This window comes from Pinus tabuliformis, chromosome 3_2 (genome assembly GCF_031772625.1).
Source record: "Pinus tabuliformis cultivar Carrire ecotype Pingquan chromosome 3_2, CPIR1, whole genome shotgun sequence".
NCBI classification, from domain to species: Eukaryota; Viridiplantae; Streptophyta; class Pinopsida; order Pinales; family Pinaceae; genus Pinus; species Pinus tabuliformis.
In genome coordinates, this window is record NC_142302.1 from 732,944,048 (window position 1) to 732,969,186 (window position 25,139).

At 34.7% G+C, this 25,139-nt stretch overlaps 1 pseudogene; it reads left to right on the top strand.

The window, feature by feature from the left end:
* Positions 1 to 18,218: 18,218 nt before the first annotated feature.
* Positions 18,219 to 19,495, top strand: LOC149182703 (putative E3 ubiquitin-protein ligase XBAT31 pseudogene; annotated as a pseudogene).
* The last annotated feature ends 5,644 nt before the right edge of the window (positions 19,496 to 25,139 follow it).

Here is a 25,139-nt window from a genome sequence, read left to right on the forward strand (position 1 = left end):
CCCACCATGAACACTAAGGAGTGGAATATAACTCATTTGGTATCCATCCAAGTGCATTTGATCAAGAGAAAAGGAAAGTTTGAGGTAGTCACACATCAAAGGATCCAAGTTGGAGTGTGAGGAAAGACAAGTTAAAGGTTTCTTCTTCTATGTTTGATCTAGGCCAAGTTGTGGAGCTGTTGGTTGAGTTCACTAGCATGGTTTTGGGCATACATATGGGTAAAATATCTGTGAGATAAGTTTGAGCAATTTATGTGTTTTAATGTAGGGCCAAGTCACTTGTAGGAGTACTAGAGAAGGCTCATATGACCTATGTTGGAGCTATGATATTGGGTTGAGGGTTCAAGGAGATATAGTGATGAAGAAAGGAGGCTTAAGCTGAGATACGTGTATGTGATTATGAGGTTTTGAGGCTGATTTTAGGGTAGAAGTGTAGTTGTTGCAGGTGACATAAAGAGGGCCAAAAATCTCATTCCTCCTGTCATAGAGTCGATACCTTGTGACGGTGGAGAAGACCTCTATTTAAGGTAAGTTGACTTGTCTTTAAGATGACGATTACAAAGTGATGGTAGTGTTGTGGTAAGGTTTATTCGTATGTGTTTAACAACACCATTAGAATTCCATGAGTTCAAAATTTTATAGTAGGTTAAAGGACTATTAGAGGGTTCGTTGGTGTGCTCTAAGAATTGAGCTTTTGAAGCAGCAAATGAGAAGTTAGGAGGGTTATTTATGTGATGCACTAGTTTAGACTTTTGGAGCATCAAATAGATCTGTATGTGGGCAACCTTGAATCCCTATGTCTGGTATTATTTGGAGCAGCAAAGAGATAGGAAAAGGGAAGATTTGAATACCCTAAGAGTCGATTACCTTGGAGGAGTAAGAGAACCTCTAGAGGGAATATTGTTGAGCCCAAGTTTGGCCACTCTTGTAGCAGCTAGAGGATTGATAGAGGTAGATTGGTCAATGGGGGATGAAAGCATTATGAAGTTGCAGAAGTATCATGAGCAACAAAAGAGGTAGAAAATTATCTTCGATAAGTGTTCAAGGTATGTTGACCGAAAGGGTTGTGTTGTGCACACCATTAGCAAGTAAGTCCAGTGTATCTTGTTTAGGGATAGATTAAATGCCATAGTTGTTCTTGTATCAAGGCTTATTGTAAGGCCTATGATCCCTAGTATGATAGTTATATGTTTGTTCTATTAAATATTATAATATAACAAGTTTTGGGTCAAAAAATTTCTTGTGTACAACTTGATCCACTGTTGTATGTTTTTAGTTGTGTAAAGTGCTTTTGTTGTGAAATTTTAGTGTGTTTTTTATCGTGATATTAAAAATCAACATGATTCTGAAGTTACAAGGAAAGGTAAACACAAAGAAATGAGGAAGTCATACAAGATCTATGTTCTAGGTAGTAGGAGGATCATTGTGAGATGAGACATGAAGTTCTAGGAGGAGAAAGCCTTAAGGAGATTTCACAAGTTTCCAATAGATTATTAGAGTGGGCCAATGGAAGCTATAAGGGTTGAGAAATAGTTGTAGGGATAACAAAAGGGACAAAAGAGCATGAGTATAGAGACCAATACAAGCACTAGCTCAAGTGCAGGTAGTCTATTGAGTTCACAATGGATGGAGCAACAAGTGCAGGAGGACCATGACACTCTAACCACCACCATCAGGAGAATGAGTAGAGAGGTGCTTAAAAAATTGAAGGATGAACAGGAGTTCGTGGGAGATCCTAGGATGAGCACCAGAGAGTGCAAAAATCCACACAGGTCCAAGGCATTGGTGATAGAGGTTTTCGACATAGAGCCTTCTAGTTATCAGGGTATTGCCCAACATTAGGTGTGGTAGGATGCCATGGTGATGGAGTATAACTCCATAATGATTGATGACGTATGGGAGGTTGTTCTTAGACCAATAGACAAGTTAGTTGTAGGCTACCGATGGATCTATAAGATCAAGTATGTTGCAGATGGTAGTAGATGGTATGAGGCAATAACCATTCTTACAATTTATTTCCCTGGTATATTTTTTTCCTTCCAGTAACTGATTTATACATGTTTACCTTATCAAGTCCTAAAGTTTCATTAGAAGCATCTCTAATCTTTTTTCGAGCAATGTTACAATCATTATCATACCAAGGGTTAGTAGTTCTATTTATATGACACATCGGTAGAGAACTTGCTAATGGGAGCAGAGAGGGTTGTAGAAGAATTATGCTAGAGGTTTTTGGTGTTATCCTTATAAGTGGTTTAAATCCCTATTTAAATCCTTTAATAATGGATCCATTTTAATTTTGGCAGAAGGTAGTGGCCTTTGACTCTCTCAATTATATTACATGTGATTATTACGCATGGAAAAGTTTAGAGTTAAGGTTAAGGGTATATGATTAGAGTCAGGGTCATGGTCATTTAAGAGGTCAAAATTTACAATTGGTTGGAAATAAGGGTATTAGATATCACATAATCCATGACACTATTGCCAAGCCCCTGAATACGGGTCATCGGGTTGGAGTTTGGTCACTTAATAATGCCATTACAAATTATAAGGTCTTGATAATTATAGAGCTTGACTAACTCAGTGCCAAATAAATTCTTGATTAGGTTTTCAAATTTTCTTTTGTATTTACAAGCTAAATTAAGGTCCTCATATAGCCATATAGGATCAAGGTTGGAATCACTACCTAGAAAAATAGGTTGATTAGTTTTTTTCTAGCATTAAAGTCTCATAACAAGAGGATATTACCTTCATTACTTAGACTATGAATATCATTTTCTAGGATATTATTAGGGAAATTCTTATTTATATTGTTTTTCTTATCAAATGTAGAGTTGATAGGCGTGAAATAAAAAATTGCGATATAAATTTTCTTACGGTTAATTTTTGACATTTCAATCTAAATGTATTGATTGAGAAAATCTATCTTGTGAAGCCGACTGTGAGAAGAATATATATATATATATATATATATATATATATATATATATATATATATATATATATCTTAGGCTATTCCTCCAATTCCTTTACGAGAGGATCTCTTGTTTCATGCTAACCAAAAAATGAATCCATTGATGTGAAGGATCTTAGACTCATCATGCTAGCAAGTTTCAACTAAAGAAATAATATCAATTTCACGATAGATCAAACTTAACATAATACCTTTATGCCATGGAAAGCCAGGATAAATCCCAAAAATTATATGGAGTGTTCCAAATTCCTATTTATTACTCTCATTTTGGTCTCTATCCCTAATAGTATCTTTCTTGTTTATAATTTTTTCCCATTTTCCTTCCTATTTGGATTCCCTTACCTGTTGAACCTCCTTCCTTAATTCAACTTGTTTTTTTGGAATGACGCCTTCATTTGTAAAGATTCTTGCCCTTTTTAAGCTTGGATATTTACTGAGTATGCCAAATTTATGGTCACTACAACTTACCTTAACATAGATTAGTCTATCTTTATGCTCAAGTATCTTTCCTAGACTTCTTACTTATATGAGATAAGTTGTTTTAATTTATGAATTATTTTTTAGTTCTTTTACTATTGCTAATGCCTCATCATTGAGACTACTCTTTTATACCATAAATTATATGATTCAAGGCTCTTTTGTTACGCTCATGATCTAACTCAATTAGTTTGTTCATTTAGTGTTTGATATCTAATTTATTTTTCATGCTACTTAGAGCCAAATTGTCATCTAGCTTTCCTTTTAACTCTTTAGTCTCATCTTCTAAGGTGAAATTTTATTCAACTATTGATTTTTTTTTTTTTTCCATTTCTTGTATCCTATGTTCCATTTTTTTCTATTTAGTTCCAGAGCCAAATATTATTTTCTAACAATTTGAAATTGTTGTTAAACATTGCAGCTAATTCTATTTTATGTTCCACTTCTCTTTCATCTCTCCCTTTTTATAATGAATCAATATGATCATAAAGGCATTATAGGATGAATTTTCTTGGCCTCCACTCGCTAAGTTGAGGTTTTGAAAAAATGTGGTAAAATAATCATAAAGTAAAAACAAAAAAAAAAGAAAAAGGGAAGAAAATAAATAAAAGGAACTTATGTGCTTAGGCTATGAACAGTGGAGTATATTGTTGCAAAGTTCTAGTAAGTATATTGTTATGAAGTTATTGTCAATGTAATGTTGGAAACTAGAAACTAGAAACTATCTACCTAACTAGATAAATATTCATGGCACCTCAAGTATTCATAATAATAATAATAATAATAAAACATTGATGCACACAATTCACTTCAAAAAATTATCAACAATGTATGGTATCATGGAAAAAATCTCCAAAAAAAACATAAATGTGTAGATTATAATTATCATTTCATAATGGTGGAAAAAAACTCTAAAAAAAAAAAAAACATAAATGTGTAGATTATAATTATCATTTCATAATGGGATGAGATGTTATTATGTATTTATATTTAATATTTATTGAATTTTTTTTCTTTATTTAAAGTTTAAATTTACCAAATATATTTAATACCATATTTATTTTTTTCAAAGAAAAAAAGTGCCTTATATATTCATAAGGAATATATACTATTCAGACAGTCCTTCAATTCGTAAAAAGAATGCAAGATTATATTATATCATTTTTTTGTAAGTTAATTTTTCATTACCTCAAAATTTCACATTACATCATTCTAAACATATGAGACTAACATATTTCATACCATTATTTGTCTCAATCTTCCACAAGGGAAACTATATTTATTGACCGATAATGTAATAACATGAGTCAAAATAAAGAGTCTACAGTGAGTAATCCACAAGAGCTTATAGATAATGCATACCATGAAAAAGCAAAAAACCAAAGCAAGTTATGACAAGTGATCAAGAATATGATGAAGTCATTGGAGAAGGAGCCTGTGCACTGGTATCAGAAGGAGTAGAAGGATTGAGTTGACATTGAATATGGATTTCCACATGAGCTAGTCAATCATCCAAGCTAGCCAAGAAATAGTGTTGATGATGTTGCACCCCATTTATCTCATTCAGGTAAGAAATAATTTCATTTTGATCTTTTTGTTTATTTCTCAAGACTCTGCCCAAAATATTTTTGGGTATCCAATAGAGTGTGATATAATTCAAATATTGGTTATGTCTTCCCTTGGTGTGACTAGGGTTAGAAATCCAATCAACTTCTTCCTACATGATCTCAGAGTCAAAATAGGTTTAGTGGTCATTAATAGTGTAGGTTTTAATCTAGAAAAATTCTTCATGGATATTCAGAGTGGTGGAGTGGAAAATGGCAGATGCTTCTTGGGCCTAGGTATTAATAAGGAATATATACTATGCAGACAGTCCTTCAATTCGTAAAAAGAATGCAAGATTATATTATATCATCTTTTTTGTAAGTTAATTTTTCATTACCTCAAAATTTCACATTACATCATTCTAAACATATGAGACTAAAATAGTTCATACCATTATTTGTCTCAATCTTCGACAAGGAAACCAGATTTATTGACGGATAATGTAATAACATGAGTCAAAATATAGAGTCTACAGTGAGTAATCAACAAGAGCTTGTAGATAATGCATTTCGTGAAAAAACAAATTTTGCTCTCGCAGGGTTAAAAGGAAAAAGCGATTGTCACACTTCAGAAATTTGGAGTTTGTTACGAAAAAATACATCAGCAAGCACAATTTTCTGCTCTACTTCATTCAATGCGATGAAGGATTATTTGTATTCATGTTTCATTCAAATCCTGTCATATTATTGTATCAGCGCAAAAGAATAAGCGAGAAACTCAAAAATATGTACTTGTGAGAAGGTTTTGGGTTTTAGATGGGAATTGAATTGCTGGGAACTATGAAATCGGCCGCGTAGAAATGAAATGTCACGTCAGTAAATATGATATACAGATGCATGCTTTGAAGCGTTAATAGAATCCTCATAACTCCTCATTAACTCTGCCGTGCCATATAACTTCTTCCGCTGCTCCTTTTCTTGGCGACTGGGTGGACATGTCGGAAAAAGACTGTCCTAGGAGGGAGGTCCGGGAGATCCTCCTGCCGCCGCTGCTACAAACTTATGTGGAGGTGTCGGTTTCGGGACGTTCGGGTTGGGTTGATCATTTCGAAGTAATTGCCAGAATGTTAAACCTCCTGCTGCCGCCACCGCTTCATTGCAAGAGTGAACGTTAATGCTATTATACGTCATCACCTGCCTCTGCCTGCATGCGGCAGATACCTCTTTCAACGACAACGTCGCGATAAGTAAGGCGAGAATAAAAATGACAAGAACAGGCACATTGGTTTTAAGTTTCATGGGCACTGGTATTATCATTTTCCTTTTGTGACTGAAAGACAATATATGTGGAATGGTAACTCTTATGCCCTTAAAGCCGAATGCTCGGTTGGTTAACGACGCTGGATGGTTCCTATATAGTGGAGATAATCAAACTTATTGCGGAAGCGCTATGTACGTCTGCTTTGCACTTGTAGGTGAACTATTTTTTCCATTCATACAATATTAACGGGGGCTTCTTCTATAAATACATGCCAGAGAGGAGAGGAGCGGAGAAGGATCCAAGCACAGAAGGATGGCGACTAAGCTGAATATTGAATTGAATTCAAATTAATTGTAGTCTCGACCCTCTAGAAAGTCATCGTACGTAGAGGACACGGGAGAAAACATTTATATATGGATTGCTTAAAAATCGCCGTGTCTTATGGCATTTTACGTTCAAAGCTGTGATTTTAAATTCCTGATATCAAGCTTATGGGTGGAATAAACGATGGTAGGGGAAGAACGAGTAATAGGAAAATATGACGGAGGTTGTTATGACACTCGACTTTCCTAACGGGAAAACCGAGAGACTATTTGAATCTTCCTCTTATTGAATTAAGGAAAAATACATGAGTGTAGATAGTCTACGGGGATTACGAATGTATGACCGTAGCTGGTGCGTCTGACTCAATATCGCTTCTTGCTAATACAAGGCGACCATTTGGCTCTTCTCCCGCATTTCACTAACCAGAAACACGGGGGTTTCACTACACTGAAACCATAGTGTGAACGTAAAGGAGAGCAAGAGGTTCGGTATGCGTAGAAACTTTTCTGTGATTAAAAAACATAATTGAACTAATAATTGTATTAGATGTCGTAAAAGAAACACCATAAGTCAGTATGGTATAAAATAATAGTATTAAGTCAGTATGGTATAAAAAAAAGAGTATTAGATGTTGTAAAAAAAATACTTTAAGTCATTATGGTATAAAAAAAAGTATAGATGGAAAGATGTGTAATGTTATGTAATCTAAATATTGTTTAGTTTAATTTTGTTGCCTTAATAATACTAATTACTGATTACTGTCTTTACGAGTAATAAATAAATACCAACTTTATAACAAATTTATTTATAAATTTCCCGAAAAATATATAATAATAATAAAAAAAACATTTCTTAAATATCCCCTCAAAAAACTTTGAGTGTTAGGGTTACACTTAACCCTTTCGCAACGACTTTTATGAACACCTAAACTTTTTTGGCTTGTATCTTATTATCATTTTCAATCCATGCAAGAGTTGGAGCCATGCAATGCCCCTAAGTCGACCATGCATATGTTTAGCCCATCACAACTTTCTACATATACGTATATGTAGACTCTCTTGATTTACATTAATTTATTTAATATTATGATTTGAAACTCTACACATATGCACACTTTGATTTACATTAGTTTATGACTCTCCTCCCCGGGCACCTGTACCTTCATGGCCGTTGATCTGGACGTTAGACTATTAAGATAGTCTAGACCATTAGATTGATTTTCGACAGGTATTAACCAGTTCAGTTACGGTTATTAAGTTACGTCGTTATTCAAGTTACGCGAGTTTCCCTCCTAAAAGAATTGCATTTATGTTACCTGTTGTTGAAATGATAATTTCAACTGCAGCACCAAAATCGTCATGGGATTTGTTAGCTCTTTTTTTTCTTTGCGATGCGATCTTATCGCTATCGCAAATCGCATCCACGCCCTGTTGGCTTCATCACGCCTTGTGTTTTCTTCCAATTGCGATTCTGCGATGCGATCCAATCGCAAATCGCACCCATATGATAGTGCTCCACTCTTCTTCTTCCGCCGACGCGACGTTGCTATGCGATCCGATCGCAAATTGCATATCTCACCTTCTTCAAACCGATCTCAGCCGTCCGATTTACATCAACGGTTGATGTATAGGCCTGCACCAGGAGCTATTTAATACTTGTCGTGACTTGAATTAGAAGTTTCATTGACCACAAATTTTTTGGTAAAGTAATTAATGAAATTTTTACTCCGATTGTTGAAAGTAGATGAAAAATTTATTTCATTTTTATTCTTCACGGGAGTATGGGATGTAAAAATATATATGCCCTATTTTATGTTGTTGAATATCTATGTAGTTTTCGGTTGTGTTGTTGAAATGTAATGTGCAGCAGCACGAGCTCATATGAATGAAACTTTTATGCACAACAGTGCAGAGATTGAAATGTAATGTTTCTGTTTGTTGAAGAAAATGAAAGGGAGCATGCAGCAGCGTGAATATAATGTTTGTTGTTGTCCGTTGAGAAATGTAAATGAAGCGCAGCTGAGCGCAAATGAAAAAGAGGGCAAAATGCAGCAGAGCGTGAATGTCCAGTTTTTGTGAATGTATTAGAATAAGAAAAACTCGCCACAGTGAATGTAAGAAATTTTATATAGCAGTGTGATGCAATGTAATGTTGTTGTTGTTCATTGAGAGAATGAAAATGAAATATGCAGCAGCGTGTGAGTAAGGTGTGAAAAAAATACAGCAGAGACAAAGTTCTATTTTGTAATGCACAAGAGTGTTTCAACAATGTTATTTGTTTGGAGAGACAGAGTGAAGTTCTGGAATAGCATCTGAAGTGTTCCTGTTGTAATCCCTCAGGCAGAGGGAGATTTTTTTTTCTTGTAACTGTTGGTTTTAGTAATGAATACAAGTTTCTTTGTGCAAGTGTAAAACTTTGTTTCTTGTGTTAAAACATAGCATTATTCTCTATTCATTTTTATTTGGAATTATCAGAAATTCCCAACATGGTATCAAAGCTTGTCCACGGTCTTTGAAGGTGTCAAAGAAGCTGAAGGAAGGATTTCTTGCTGCAACAGCTTCTCCAGTAGAGTGAAGACTCAGTCAAGAAAAAAATCCAAGGTATTTCTCAAGATAGTTTTTTGTGTCACTGTTGAGGACAGTCAGTTATTTTAATACATAGTCAAGTATTTTGAAGCATAGTTAAGAGTGCAAGAATGGCTAGAGCTCGGTTCCTTCATTCAAAGCTTAACAGCTTGAAGGTCGACATTTAGAACACAAATGGCGAGGTCAAGGAAGAAAGTCTCCAATCCTCCTAAGGATGTGTCTCCCTCTACTACTAAAATAGAAGACAATCAATTTGATGAGGCTCCAAGGCTCAATGGGAACTTTAATATATGGGAAGCAAGAATGAGGACTTTCTTACAGTCTCAAGGGATTGAAATTTGGGAATCAGTGATTGATGATAGCAGGATGGATAGAGAATCCAAAGAGTACAATGTAAAAGCAGCAAAGACAACCTTGAATGGGCTACCTGATTCTGTAAAGAAGAATCTAGGAAAACATTCATCAGCAAAGGATATATGGGACAAAATTCATGACCTTCAGTCAAAAGGAGCACTGACCATGACCATCAATCAAGAAGGAGATCCTGAACCCATCATAGAAGTTGAAAGTGAGAATGATGACATCAAGGATGAAGCAGACCTAGAAGATGAAAATAATGAAGAGGACTTTGTAGAAGAACTCCTCGCTCAACTTAAGATATTAACAATTTCAAAAAGGAAAATGAGGCACTTAAGAAGATAGCTCCAGTTGGTAACCAAGATCAAACAATAAAGAAAGTTGACCTCATCAAGCTTCAAGTACAAGAAAGGGACGAATAGCTTGCCAAGCTTAAGAAGGAATCTCATCAGAGCAACAGAAAGCATCATGAAGAAGTCATATCCATGACAGATCAATTGAATAAAGCAAAGAAGCAGGAAAATACCTTGTCAAGTCAACTTGAACAAAGGCACAAGAGCGTGAACAAACTGGAAGAAGAGATTGGTCAGTACAAGGTAGAGGTCTCCTCCCTTAAGTCTCAATTACAAGAAGCCAGGAAACAGGCACAAGGAGCTGAGAAGAGAATGGAGAGTAGTCAAGCAAAGAATGAAGAAATCTTCAAAATGAAGTCAGACATCATCTCCCTTAAAATAGTAGCAGCTGAAGCTACTCGTAGCAAGGAAGAAACTGAGGAACAACTTGTAAAGAAGAATAATGAGTGTGAAAGATTGGAAGAAGAGATTGTCCTCCTCAAAAAAAGGTTGAAGGGATGAACAAAATCATGAAGAGCTCTCAAGCCTTGAACGACATGCTCAGCTATCACAAATGTCCATTTGATAAATCAGGACTGAGGTATGCAGGTGAACCCTCAAACAAGAATGAAAATACTTTAATCAAAAGCGATGTGAAGAAGCCAGAAAGAAATTGTGATGCTCCTAGTTCCAGCAAAGGCAAGGAGAAAAATAAAGGCTACAATAGAATAAATCCTATTCCAAGAAGAAATCTTGCTCTAAGTAGAAAACCAGCTCCAAAAAGAAATGTAGATGATGTCAAAGAGGCAAGAGGCAATGGTTATCATCAAAGGATCTCAAGGCAGAAAGGCTTCAGAAGTACATCAAGGAAATCTCCATCTCCCAGCTACCAAAGTTCATTTTTTGGTTATTGTTATTCTTGTTAAAACTTTGGTCATATGGTAAAAGACTGTAAAGCATCTCATAGAGATAGATGTTATAGTGTCCGACAACCTCCAAGAAACAATTTTACAGGAAGAAATAATGAAATCTTATTCATGAACAATGTAGAATGCTTCAAGTGTCATAACATTGGTCATATGGCACGTGATTGTAACTTAACATGGGCTCTTACACAAGCTAGAACCATGCAAAAGAGGAAAGTTACACAAGTATGGAGAAGCAAGGAAATACAGTCCGAAAATCCCTTGAGCTCTCTAGCCAATATAAGCTTTCTTTTAGAAGACTCTGCGAAAAGGAGACAATGCATATAGTTAAGGGGAGCCTGTAATTCTTGATCATTATCGCTAAAGAAATTAGTGAACAGGTCCTTATGAAATCCTTGCTGAACTATATTAACAGTCATTCTTTGATGAAGATCATGTTTCAGGAGCCATTTCATGGGCTTCTAAAAAACAACCTATTGTAGCATTGTCTACAGCAGAAGCAAAATATGTGGCAGCTACAGCAGCAGTGTGTCAAGCAATTTGGATGAGAAGGATGCTAAGGAGTTTATGCCAAGAACAAGCAAAAGGAACTGTGATTTTCTATGACAATAGCTCAGCTATTGCATTATCCAAGAACTCTGTGTTTCATAAGAGAACGAAACACATTGACACAAAGTTTCATTACATCAGGAAATTAGTAAAGAATGGAGAAATTGTTTTACAACACTACAGAACTCAGGAACAGATTGTAGACATTTTGACCAAACCATTGGGGCAGAAAAGTTTTGAGTTTTTGAGGAAATTTCTGGGTATGATTGATAACCCAACAGTTGAAATTAAAGGGGAGTGTTGAAATGATAATTTCAACTGCAGCGCCAAAATCGTCATGGGATTTGTTAGCACTTTTTTTCTTTGTGATGCGATCTTATCGCTATTGCAAATCGCATCCACGCCCTTTTGCCTTTGTTACGCCTTTTGTTTTCTGCCAATTGCGACTATGCGATGCAATCCGATCGCAAATCCAAAATCGCACGCATATGTTAGTGCTCCACTTTTCTTCTTCCGTCGACGCGACGTTGCTATGCGATCCGATCGCAAATCGCATATCTCACCTTCTTCAAACTGATCTCAGCCATCCGATTGACATCAACGGTTGATGTACATGCCTGCACCAGGAGTTATTTAATACTTTTCATGACGTGAATTAGAAGTTCCATTGACCGCAAATTTTTTGGTAAAGTAATTAATGAAATTTTTACTCCGGTTGTTGAAAGTAGATGAAGAATTTATTTCATTTTTATTCTTCACGGGAGTATGGGATGTAGAAATATATATGCCCTGTTTTATGTTGTTGAATACGTATGTAGTTTTTGATTGTGTTGTTGAAATGGAATGCGCAACAGTGCGAGCTCATATGAATGAAACTTTTATGCACAGTAGTGCAGAGATTGAAATGAAATGTTTCTGTTTGTTGAAGAAAATGAAAGGGAGCACGCAACATTGTGAATATAATGTTTGTTGTTGTCCAATGAGAAATGTAAGTGAAGCATAGCTGAGCTTGAACGAAAAAGAGGGCAAAATGCAGCAGAGCGTGAATGTCTAGTTTTTGTGAATGTATTGGAATAAGAAAAAACTCGCCACAGTGAATGTAGGAAATTTTATATAGCAGTGTGATGCAATGTAATGTTGTTTTTGTTCGTTGAGAGAATGAAAATGAAATACGCAGCAGCGTGTGACTAAGGTGTGAAAAATATACAACAAAGGCAGAGTTTTGTTTTGTAATGCACAGTAGTGTTTCAGCAGTGTTGTTTGTTTGGAGAGATAGAGTGAAGTTCTGGAACAACATCTGAAGTGTTCCTGTTGTAATCCCTCAGGCAGAGGAAGTTTTTTTTTCTTGTAACAGTTGGTTTTAGTAATGAATACAAGTTTCTTTGTGCAAGTGTAAAAAATATGTTTCCTGTGTTAAAACAGAGCATTATTCCATGTTCATTTTTGTTTGGAATTATCAGAAATTACCAACAACTGTGATAGTTTTTCCACAAAAGTCATTGAGAGAGCCTCCCCAATATTCTCTATACGCTGGGAGATGGCCGCAACAAATTTTGTTTCAGTCGACAATTTTTACTTTGTTTTGAATTTTTTTTTCTTTGAACGTGTTTTGAATATTCATACAATTTCCAGGAAACAAGGCGACAAGCCTTTTGGAATTCAATTAACATTCCAAATCCAATTCCAATTAACATTCCAATTACGCCAAGCAGAGGCACTGCAAACCCTTTATAAAATGGCATATGGGTGTCATATGTTTGTGTTATGTTACAACTCGATATTTGGAAGTGGAAGAAAATGGAGTTGGGAGCACAGATAGCCTCGAAGGAACCAGAGGATGCGCAGATGGAGGTGATGGTTAATGGAGTGGAGAATGAAGAGGGCGATGTTTTAAAAGGAAACAAGCTACACGCTAACTCTCATGGAAGCAAGTTCAAGCGGGTTGATTCAGATTTGGAGTCGAGTACAGTTTTTGGAATGGCTACTCATGGCTCGGTTAGTATCTATGATAAAATCAATTCATTTATGACCGGGTTCTAAAATTCTTATGGTAGGCAATGCCGGACGGGGCATTCTATTACTGTTATGATAGGTTGTGAGGCATTCAATAAGAGATCGTACCTCAAGATTAGTCTGGCGATGGACTTCAACAACATCACGTAGCCTTCTTATGAACTCCAGATTACCACATGTTATTTCTCGTATCAGTTGTTGTTCCACTGGTTCTTCCATAACACAGGCTGAACATGAGTTGCTTCGATTTCTTGTGTTTGATCATCATTGGCGGCTATCTCAGTATTCTCAGACACAACCAACAACGGATCCTCTGCTACAATATCTCGAACAGTCATATTACCGGCCACATGAATATCTTGACTGACTATCCGAACAACTTCTTGTATAACGACCTCATTCTCACGAAAAAGAGGCAATCCGTCCAATATAATAGCTTCTTCCTCACGACGACCTACTTCTTCCATGTGACTATCAGAGAAATGTTCATCTGGATTGGATCCTCTTGGATCATCATCACTTATATTTCTACTCCCTCTTTCGTAGTCTCTTTCTCGTTTCCATTCCATGTTGAAATATCAAACTAAAATGAATGGCCAAATCAAAATAGATTAGATAGGCAATCACCTACGAAATGAAAACAGAAAGCCTCACAAGATTTACTCAAGTTTATGTCACTGGTAAGATTAGGGTAGCATAACAAGATTCACTTATTTATTCATATTATCAAGGTTTTTTTTTTGGGTTTGGTAGATATAGATTTAATATGAAATTAGATTGGTTTAATTTCCCACGTTAAATAGTATTTTTTTTAAACATCGATTATGTTTTTTTAAACATTGGTTAAAGCATCAAATGTATTAGTTGGTGTAACTATAAATTTAAAAACGTAACTACTTTATAAAATGGATTTCCAAAATCTAATTACATCTCTAATATTTAAGACAACTTAAAAAATATTAGTAAAATTATTTAATAAAATTGTTTTCTCTTCTAAATTTAACAATATAATTCTATAATCATTTATTTCATTAAAATTGTTATTTTAAAAATAATCATTCTTTTTATTTAAAATGTTACTTTAAAAATAATTAAAAATGTTACTTTAAAAATAAGAATGATAATAGCAACAACAAAATTTCTCTCTCTTATATCCATTCAAACCTAAAATAAATCATATATATTGAAATGATGAAACTTTCGATAAAATAGTTTATTAATTTTACAAATGGTGATTTTAGTAATGAACCAATATTGCAATTATAATCCATGATATGACTATATTATGCAAAATAGAAATTTGGAAGTTTTTTTCACACACACACTAAATAAATAAAGTTGCATAGAATTTTGACTTCCATCTTCTCTCTTTCTTACGCTCTTGCCTTATGGCGTTCCCATTGCAACATGTGGTGCAATTGCAAGGAATGTTTCAATGTTGCAATGGAAATGCCGTAAGTCGGCAGCACATATTGGTAAGTGGGTAAGCCCGCAGATGCAACACTGCCCAGATTTAAAAGGGCCTCAACTCGGGGACAACTTCCTGAAATCAACGATTTTCCCACAAAGAGAGGGCCATTCAAGGTACTCACATTGAACTTGATATTGCAGCAATTAATCAAACCCAATCCATAAATCTTTTGAGTTCTTCAATATTATTCGCGCGTCAAGTACATAACAAAAGATCAGTCAACAGATCATGCTAATAGATTTTGGGAGAAGAAATAGGGCAAAGCGCTTGAAGAGCTTAGATGTGGAGGAAGCCGCATGGTACCTACAACCAAAGCCAAAAAAAACCATGAAACCAAAATAGACAGTCAATACAAAATGCATTCGTATGGAGAGAAAAAAAAAACAGTTTTGCATATTGGTAAGTGGTTAAGCCTGTGGATGTAGCATTGCCCAAATTTAAAAGGGTGTCAACTCACAGGCATCATGTGATAGATTGTCTAGAAGAATGTTCATTGCTTTCAAATCCCAATTAATAATCTTCGGGGTACAATCTACGTGCATGTATTCCAATCCTTTGAATAAAAATGGAGATAGTGTTATGCATTAATTCCCTTTAAGTGATAAAAGTAGAAATATACATAAGAAATTGCACGAAAAATATGTTGGTTTCCTTTTGAAGCATACAGTAGACATCTACCGATGTTTAAAAATTTATAAAGTACATCACAGAAAAGAGGACATGAAAAACTACCTTGTGTTGCATTTAAAGCTATTTTTACTCTTGTTTCCCAATTTACCTCTGAAGTTGTGTTAGGACCTGGGAAATGAAACAGAGCTAAAGCTCCCTTTAATTCTTTGATCCTCGTTGAATTCTTCACAATAATTAATTTTGTGGCACGATTTCTTGGTGAAAATTTACCTAAATTCGTTCTACATAGGATTGCTTTCCAGTCGTAAGTGGATGTAAAACTATTTTCATCATGAACTATTGAGCCAAATAATATCAACACAAAGCAGCAATGGAAAAGGATGGAAGAAGCCCCAATTTCTCATATTTCAACCTATGATATGATATTCATAAATATATGATTATGGCTTGAAACTTGACAATATCATAAACTCTTATTATTATATATCTGGCACTTGAATACTGAAACTTGGGAACATACCTTTGGATAAATGACTCTGTTGAATGCTTTAATCATAGTTGATCAAAGTCTAGCGACAATACGTGAGTTCTTTGTCCCGAGCTCTGCTCAAATAGCTAAGATTCTATCTGAAAGATCTTGCAGAAGCCACCTCTATGAAGAGAAGATACTATATGGTTTTACTTAAGCTTTTGAAATTGTGAATATTTTCTTTATATCTATCAGGTTTTTGCTTATGCAACAAGACATTTTAGAAAAGTTAGTTCATAAAATATGAGAATGTTTCTCAACATGAACTCTTGAGATCATTGTATTGCTCATAAAGTTTTTTCCATATAAATTCTGTAAACATGTATTGTGGGTTGAACTAGATCCAAACATTATACCTGCAAATGGAAAACACGAAACACTATGACATCATTCATAATGAATAAGATCAACATCCATGGGCCCTTTTTGCTAGAAAATTTTCTTTCCAGTATTCCTTATCTATTTTTATTTCCATCCCATGCTCAACAGATATATACTTCTTGCTTGATCTGAGAACAAGTTTCAGTTTGTTCGTGTACTTTGTGATGAACATAGTCCTTTGCTAATTTTGCACAACATCGCATAACCTGTTTGTTTTCTCATTTTTTTCAGATCCTTATAGATTATAGTGGAGAGGAAGAAGAAAATATTACAAAGAAAACATTGTCAAACCAAAAGACAACCCTGCTACAACTTTTGGAGCAGAATCATGTTTAAAACACCTTATCTTCTGCAACAAGGTCTCAATTTCTGCATACACATCTGAAGGTTTTCTTGGTCAAGATGGATCCTCCGATACGTAGGACCAAACAAAGTAATATTTGGGTCCCCAATCTTCCTGAAGTTTCCATACTGTCAATATTTCATTTATAAGGTTTCCATATTGTGAATATCACATTTATAAGCATATCTATAAGGTTTCCATATTTTGAATATCGCATTTATAAGTATATCTATAGATATATTTATTTTTCAAATGTATTAGCTTTGACAAGGATTTTCTACTTCACATCCATTCTTGTTAGATTTGGATTTGTCTCAGTAAAGATATATTGCCATTCACAATTTTGCTTATGGCTTATAATGGCATTTAATATGCAATGATTTCCAAATCACTATTAAAGCCATATTTTTATTCACAATTTACGTGTGTGATATACTCTGGATCAAGGTATCCCATAGTTCCTTTCACTATAGTGGAAACATAAGAAGGTTGCCCATCTTCCTCATCCATCCATACCTTTGAAAGACCAAAGTCACCAAGGTTTCCTTTCAAATCGCTGTCTAGAAGAATGTTCGTTGTTTTCACATCCCGTGAATAATCTTTAGGGTACAATCTACATGCATGCATTCCAATCCTTTGAAAAAATGCAAATATTGTTATGCATTAATTCCCTTTAAGAGATAAAAGTAGAAATCTACATAGGAAATTGCATGAAAAATATGCATGTATACCAATCCTTTGAAAAAAAATGGAGATATTGTTATGCATTAATTCCCTTTAAGAGATAAAAGTAGAAATCTACATAAGAAATTGCATGAAAAGTATGTCATTTTCCTTTTGAAGTATACAATAGGCGCATACAATAGACATCTACTAACGTTTAAATTTTTATAAAATACATCACAGAAAAGAGGACATGAAAAACCTACCCTGTGTTGCATCTAAAGCTACTTTTACTCTCGTTTCCAATTTAGTTCTGAAGATTTGTTAGGACTTGGGAAATGAAAAAGAGCTGAAACTCCCTTTAATTCTTTGATCCTCATTGAATTCTCCATAGTAATTAATTTTGTGGCATGATTTCTTGGTGAAAATTTAGCTAAATTCGTTCTACATAGGCGCTGGTATTGTGTCAAGTGCGCGCTAATTTTTGATTTTCTGTTTTTTGAAGTTTGACAAAAAAATAATGGAATCTGTAGTATAGTAGCTCATGAGACCTTTGAACTTAAAATAATCCATACTACTTTGGATTGCTTTCTAGTTGTAAGTGGATATAAAACTATTTGCACATGGAACTTGGCAGATAGATAATATCATTAAATATGCATGTTTAAAAACCTGTTGTAGCTGGCTATTTGTTCTTTTGGTGGATCTGACTTTTGATGATGCAACAGAGATGGGATTCACTAATTGATTACATGGTTGGTTTCAACAGTCCCGAGTTATATTTTTGAGGATTCAAATTCATGAGAGGTGTTGATAAGGGGCTCAGGGCATTCGGGATTCAGCGGGCAAGATTTGGTAATAAATGGGTCAGGCTCTGAGCTGTAGTGTCTCCAATGAGCATGCCTTCTTCTCTGCCGTCCAGGAAGGGGATTTGCAAAGGGTGGAGGCTGCTCTTGAGCAAGAGCCCCATTTGATCTCAGAGACCACAGTCTATGAAACGATGTTTTCATTGCATATTACTACTGGAAATGGCCAGATTGATGTCCTGTCATATCTATTGGACTAGAATTTTCATCTTGATGCCCTAAGTCGCAACAAACAGACTCCTTTGATGATGGCCACCATGTATGGGAAGGTTTCCTGCATTGAGAGGCTTCTGCAAGCTAGTGCAAATATACTACTGTTTGAGTCGTTGCATCAGAGAACTTGCTTGCATTATGTTGCAAATTATGGGCACACTAATTTCTTGGAAGCCATTCTCTCAGCTGTCCAGTCTACTCTTGTTGCAAAGTCTTGGGGATTTTCCCGGTTTGTAAACATGAGAGATGTGATTAGAGCTACTTCATTACACCTTTTAGCTCAAATGAAACATGTAGGGGTTGCTCAGATGCTAATGAGAAATGGTTTTAGTGTGTGCAACCATTGGAGCTCATGGAGGACCAGGGATCACGCCTTTGCACCTTGTTGCTCGAGGAGGCTGCTTGGATTCTTTGTGAGAATTATTGTCTTGGGGTTTTGACTGCATTCAGTGAGATGCGTCTAGACTCATACAATATGTGGTAGCCCTTAAGTACAAACACACTCCCTGTGTAGCGTTACTGAATCCCAGTTCTGCAGAACCATTGGTTTGGCCTAGACCCTGGAAATTCATAAACAAGTCAATTCAGAGGCTAAGATCTTGTTAGAAAAGGCCCTTATGGAGGCCAATTGAGCCAAGGAGGAAAGCATTATGTTTGGAGCTGCCTCTTCATTGTCTTCTTCCAGTGATCAAGAAGATGACAATGAAGATAACATTTCTGATGCTAGTGAATCTGAGGTTTGTTGCATTTTCTTTGATCAATTGTGTATCATTGAAGTTTAGGGCTGTGGGCATCAAATGTGTGCCCTTTGCACTCTAACACTGTGTTGTCACAATAAACCTACTCTTACCACATCATATTCTCCTCCTCCAGCTTTCCCTTTCTATCACAGTAGCATAACACAACTAGTGGCTATCCCTCCCAAAGACAATCTAAGAGTTTTAGTGAGGGGATCAACAATTTCAAAGGAATCTTAGCCAAGGTATATTTTGGGAAGATAAGTGGAAAAGGGCCTGGAAAAATTGCGGACAACAGTGATTGGACAAAGCAGAAACCTTGATTTGTGATGCCAAATCTGTGAGTTGAAATTTCAACCTATGTTATGGAATTACTAGCTAGTCCTTGCACTCCCATCCTTATAGATGTTTCTAGAGGATGAAACATAAATCTTTCCAAAATGGATTTCGAAGCCTATAATGCTACGTTTATTCATTCAAGAATAAAATCTTGTTTGATTGCAAATGGAGCAAATGGTCAGAGTTTGTCGCATGAGCCGAGTAAGTTTTGGTTCTATAGATTGAGGGCTGCTTGATGTATGAAAGGGTTGTTTAGTAGTTGTTATCAAGGTAGATGAATTGAATCTAAGGGAATTTTTTTAGGATCCAGAGTTCAAACAAGAAATATGCAGGCAATATTTCAATGATGACCCTGATTTGTCTGGTGCTAGATTTGGCTCCAACATTTTCATATAGTAAATTTTTGTACAATCAAAAATAGATTTATTGATTCCCACCACCAGTGCCATATCCTCCAGCTATATGCATGGCCTCATCTATAGTTTCCATTCTTCTTTACTACTCTTACCTATTCTATCACCTTACAACATTTCCTTTCCAACATTAGGGGCAACCAAGAAGAAGAATAAGAAATATTGAACACACCAAAAGTCTTAGTAAATCATTACAACATGAGAAAATAAACATATCATGATAATGCATCATAGTTATGAGGAGAATATTTTATTGAAAGGGCCACCTGGGCTATTATAAATGAAAGTTTTCAAAACTAAACAAATAAACAGGAATAGTTACAATAGAAACTGTAGAAGCAGAAAAAATTCTCTATGTTTATCCAAACACGAACTAGCAAAATAGTTTAAATTAACCCAGTAAAGGCTTGTTAACAATATTTTATTTGCAAGAAACTAAACACAGATTCAATAAAATATAACATCCACGTACTGGAGCAGTTATCTCGCCCAGGGTATGCGATATCCAAGGTTTGCGACAGTTGGGGGTCATTATGCCCAAACAGAGACTATGAACCACGAAAGAGTTCAAGGGTCCCTGGAACGGGGACATAACGACAAACCTAGTCCAACCCCAAACAAAACCTTGGGAGGAATGTAACCCTCACATTTAATGTAATTTATAGAATTAGAGGGCGATTTTGTAAAAGAACATTTGGAACTAAAGAAAAACAAATTCATGATACTTGCAACAGGCCTTAAGTTTTACAAACCAGAACCCTGTTTGAACAATTAAAGCCAAATGCAGTTATCAAAATACAACATAGCTAGCATATAAATTTGTAAATTATAAACAAAACTTTCTAGAGGCCGAGGCCACCTCTTCCAAATAAAAGCTCATAAGTTTAAGCAATACATTTTAACTGAATAGTTCCAACCCAGAAATCGGGCGAGCTTAACTGGAAGATCAAATATGAAAGTTATATTGACATATTAGAAAAGAGTACAAAGCATGAGGCACGACTCTCATCATTTTCAACAGGACATACATTTTTAACAGAGAAATATTTCAAAGTGCTACAACTTGAAACCCCGAAATTAAACTCCATGAAAACATGACTAGCTGGAGATACATATTCTTGTGTGATAGGAAGCACAGAGCTTGTACTGAAAACAACACCTTCATAAGAAAAACCTATCAGAAGAAGAAACCTTTTGAAACCCTAACCATTCGAATTACAAAATGCTGTCAACAAGCCGAGAAGTCATCAGAGTACAATGTACTAAGGACCGGATAACAACCTAACCCCAAACCCTCCAACCCAAGGGCATTAGACCAGGATAAGCTCTTACCTAGCTATATTTTATTTGCAAGAAACCAAACAAAGATTCAATAAAATATAACATCCACGTACTAGAGGACCAAAAAAAATATAAAAACCGTTATTATTTTTTCTATTAAATGATTAGGCAGATCAACACTATAAGCATTACTCTGGTTCCACGTCTAGTTTTAGGTTACATGAATGATAATGGTAACGTAGTGTTCCATGTGTGGACACATGAATTTTAAAATCCTTAATCTCTGAATGTCGAGCCCCAAAATTATCTGATTTATTTTAACTTGAGTTGATATATAATTATTTTTGATAAAATTCAGTACGTTTCACTTTAGCATCAAAACACTCTCAGTTTATATTCATTAATAACATTTTCCTTCAAAGTTTTCTGCATTTTGTTTTCATTTCCAAACCGTTTGAATTCTTGTTATAAAAGTTTTGGAAAATGTTTTCTATGTTTCAGTTCAGTCTCAAAACAGTTCTAGTTTGGTTAAAATTTATATTTTGTTATTTTGTTTTTTTAATGAAGGGTAACAATTAATTATTATTAATTTATGTTAGCGAGGTAATGATGTTTACACATATTAATTAGAATTTTGGTTATGTGGTGTCTCTATTATTATTTTGTTCTAATTTAACTATGATAACTATGATGCATTATTTTGTTCTTTCTTAATTATGATAACTATGATGCATTATCATGATATGTTTATTTTATTGTGTTGTAATGATTTACTAAGACTTTTGGTGGGTTCAATATTTCTTATTCTTCTTCTTGGTTGCCCATATATATCATTGGGGCTTACAATGTGTGACATGTCCTCTTCATCAACAATGTTTGGGTTGTCCATTCCAAGGCTATTCCATCCACGAGGTTGTTGTCAATCGAATCATTAGGATTTTTGATCTAATTAACATGACAAACATAACTAAATGTGAATGTGCCTCTCTCTAGACATTAAACATGGAGATTTGGATGTTGGCCGTTAATAGATATATCCATGGAGATTTACCTATTGGATGTCAAAAGATATATCCATGGAGATTTACATATTGCATTTACATATTGGATGTCAATAGATATATCTAGGTTTGATTGTCTTCATGATTTCATAGTTATATCTTTAAATTTATATGTATTGACATGTCAAGAAATTTAAATGAAGACTTGCATACCTCCCTTTGCTTTTTCTGAGCATTCCAGATCATTGATTGAAATTTTAGCAATATTGATGTAGTGATTAATGCTTATGAATATGCAAATGCAATCTAGATTACCATAGATTTTTTCTTTAAAAGTAGGTCAATTCATTTCTTTGGGGTTCATTGTTAACATTGACAACTATAGAATATTAAAATTACTAGAAAAGTCCATATTGTTGAAAAAATGTAAGTTCATAAAACTTTTGACTTATGGAAACATTGTCAATCGAGTTGTATTTTATGTTAAAATTTTAGGTTTAGATTTTGGTAGGTCGATTTAAATTCTTAGAATCAATTTATATAGGATTGCAATTCATGAAACCTACATCAAAACCCATTTGGAAAATTACAATACCTTCAAAAGGCTGAGTAGTTTTTATTAGGAAAAACAATAAAAATATAGATTTTCATATATTTCATTAAAATATGTACTTACATACTTTAAAATCATAGACATTATTGTGGAAGCATTAAGCATAGTTATTATCTAGGTTTGACCTATCCATTTCCTCAAACACATAAGAAACACATTGAGTCCAACTAAACCTTGAGTTTCAATAAAGGAAATCATATTTTTATAATTGTTAATGGTTCATGTATTGATAATAACAAAATTAAGTCAAAGAGAAGCAACTCAGACGAATTGGGAATTAAACTTTGAACTAAGCTTGCGATTATCCAAACACATTCACCTCACTTAGGACAAAATTCAATAATTATTAAGAAAACTTGTAATGTAAATAGATTTCTCCAAAACCTTCCTCTTTTTTATAATAACTATTCACTCAATGTGAATATGGATATTAATACTTACTTTAGCAATTATGCATTATATCTCTATAATTCCTTAATCTATTTAATTACTTTGAGCTTCTCTTTTTTTATTATAATAAGTCATATATTATCCTAAATTAATTACTAACAATTTGCAAGGCATATTTCTTAATATGTAAGATTTAATCATAATTTTTTTTTTTTTTTATTACATCAAACATTGTACTTCATTATTAGTAAGAATAAACTTATTATGTCTCAAATTATAGTAATGTATAGTAAAATACTTGTGAAGATTGTGTAGCAAGAATTTTCTAAAATAGTTTTATTAAACATAAGATACATAATTTTATGAATAAGTTATTTAAATATATACAACTTTATTATTATTATGATATTTTCATTAATATTATTCATTATTTTGACTTATGGAAACTGTTAACACCCAAGTTGTTCCCTATGACTCCCAAGGGAATACGGCCGGGGTAACCACTAACCAATCTTTGGATTACAGTTTCTAGCCAAACTGTAATCAGAGAGGGCTCTCTCTTTATAATTTGTCTCTGTTCTGATAGTGTTTTAGGCTAGTTATTATGCTCAGGTTTTTAGTTTGTGTTTTGGTTGAAGGACTTCTTTCAGTGCTTAAGATGTAGTGTTCAGACAGTAGTATATCATTGGGCAATGGAGTCTAGAGCTGTGAAATGTTTTGAAAGGCTGGAATGATGATGTTCAGACTGCAGGGCCTATTGGGTATCTCAAACAAACAAAATTTAAACTTAAGTGGTGATGTATGGTCAGCTAACAGAAAGCAATTAAGAATTCTCCATTAAGCCGGTGATGTGAAAGTGAAACATGTTGCTCAGGAGCAAACTTGAATTCCTGAAACAAAGGTCACTGTGAAAGATATATTCTGAAAGTGCAGCAATTAAGAATTACACTTATCAAGATTATAGCTGAAGAAAACATTCATTAACAACATAGATTGAACTCAGGGTATTGCATGAATAAATCCTGAAGGTTATTCTTTTTCTTTGTTGCTAAATACTTAGGAATTAGAAACATATATGGATTGTAACAGATTGAAGTACATAAAAAAGAGAGTTACAGAAAAACTTATTGTATTGCGAGGTACACAGGAATCCTGCAGTTTTCAACAGACACCAGAACGCATTCAACACTTCAGAACTTTGAGAAATTCCATCACTTTCTTTATTAAACTCTGAAAGGATTACAACATAAGAACTTCTTCAAGAGAAATCAACAACAACCCTGCAAGCTTGTGCGAGGGGCAAATATATACAATCGGTTGTACAAAATATCTGAGTGCTAAGTTATCTCAGAAATGAATGCGTTCACCAACTTTTCAAGATATTAGATAAGAAAGTTATTACATCATTGAATACAAAGTAAATGCATCTTTATGCCTGTCAGAAGATATTTTGGCCTTTGGAGGCCACTGAGTCAGTTGGAGTGATCTGCATTAATGCTGAGAAATGCGCTTTTGGAGTTGCTTTGCGGTAGCTTCTCGACCTGGACACCTGTAGCTTCCCACCTTGCTTTGTTGGCCAAGACTTCTGCTGAGTTGGCTCAGCTTTTATCTTTAATGCATGCTGATTCTTTTTAAACTGTCCTGTGTATGACAATTTGCATTTTCCGTGAACAAAATTTATTGAATGGCTTCCTATTTTTAAAATCATCTGTATTGCCTTAGTCCACCATTCTAGTGTAGGTAGCTGATGCCTGAGAATTGCATCCATAGTCTCCTCTGCCTCTGTATATTTATAAAAATTTGGAGGCACTTCAAACAGGTGTTTAATTTCATTCATTATAAAAAATAAACTTTCTACTCTGTTGTAGAGAGTCTGTCCTGTGGCTGGCCCTGTTTCCTCTGAAGTGCTGGGCTTCTCATTGATCTGACT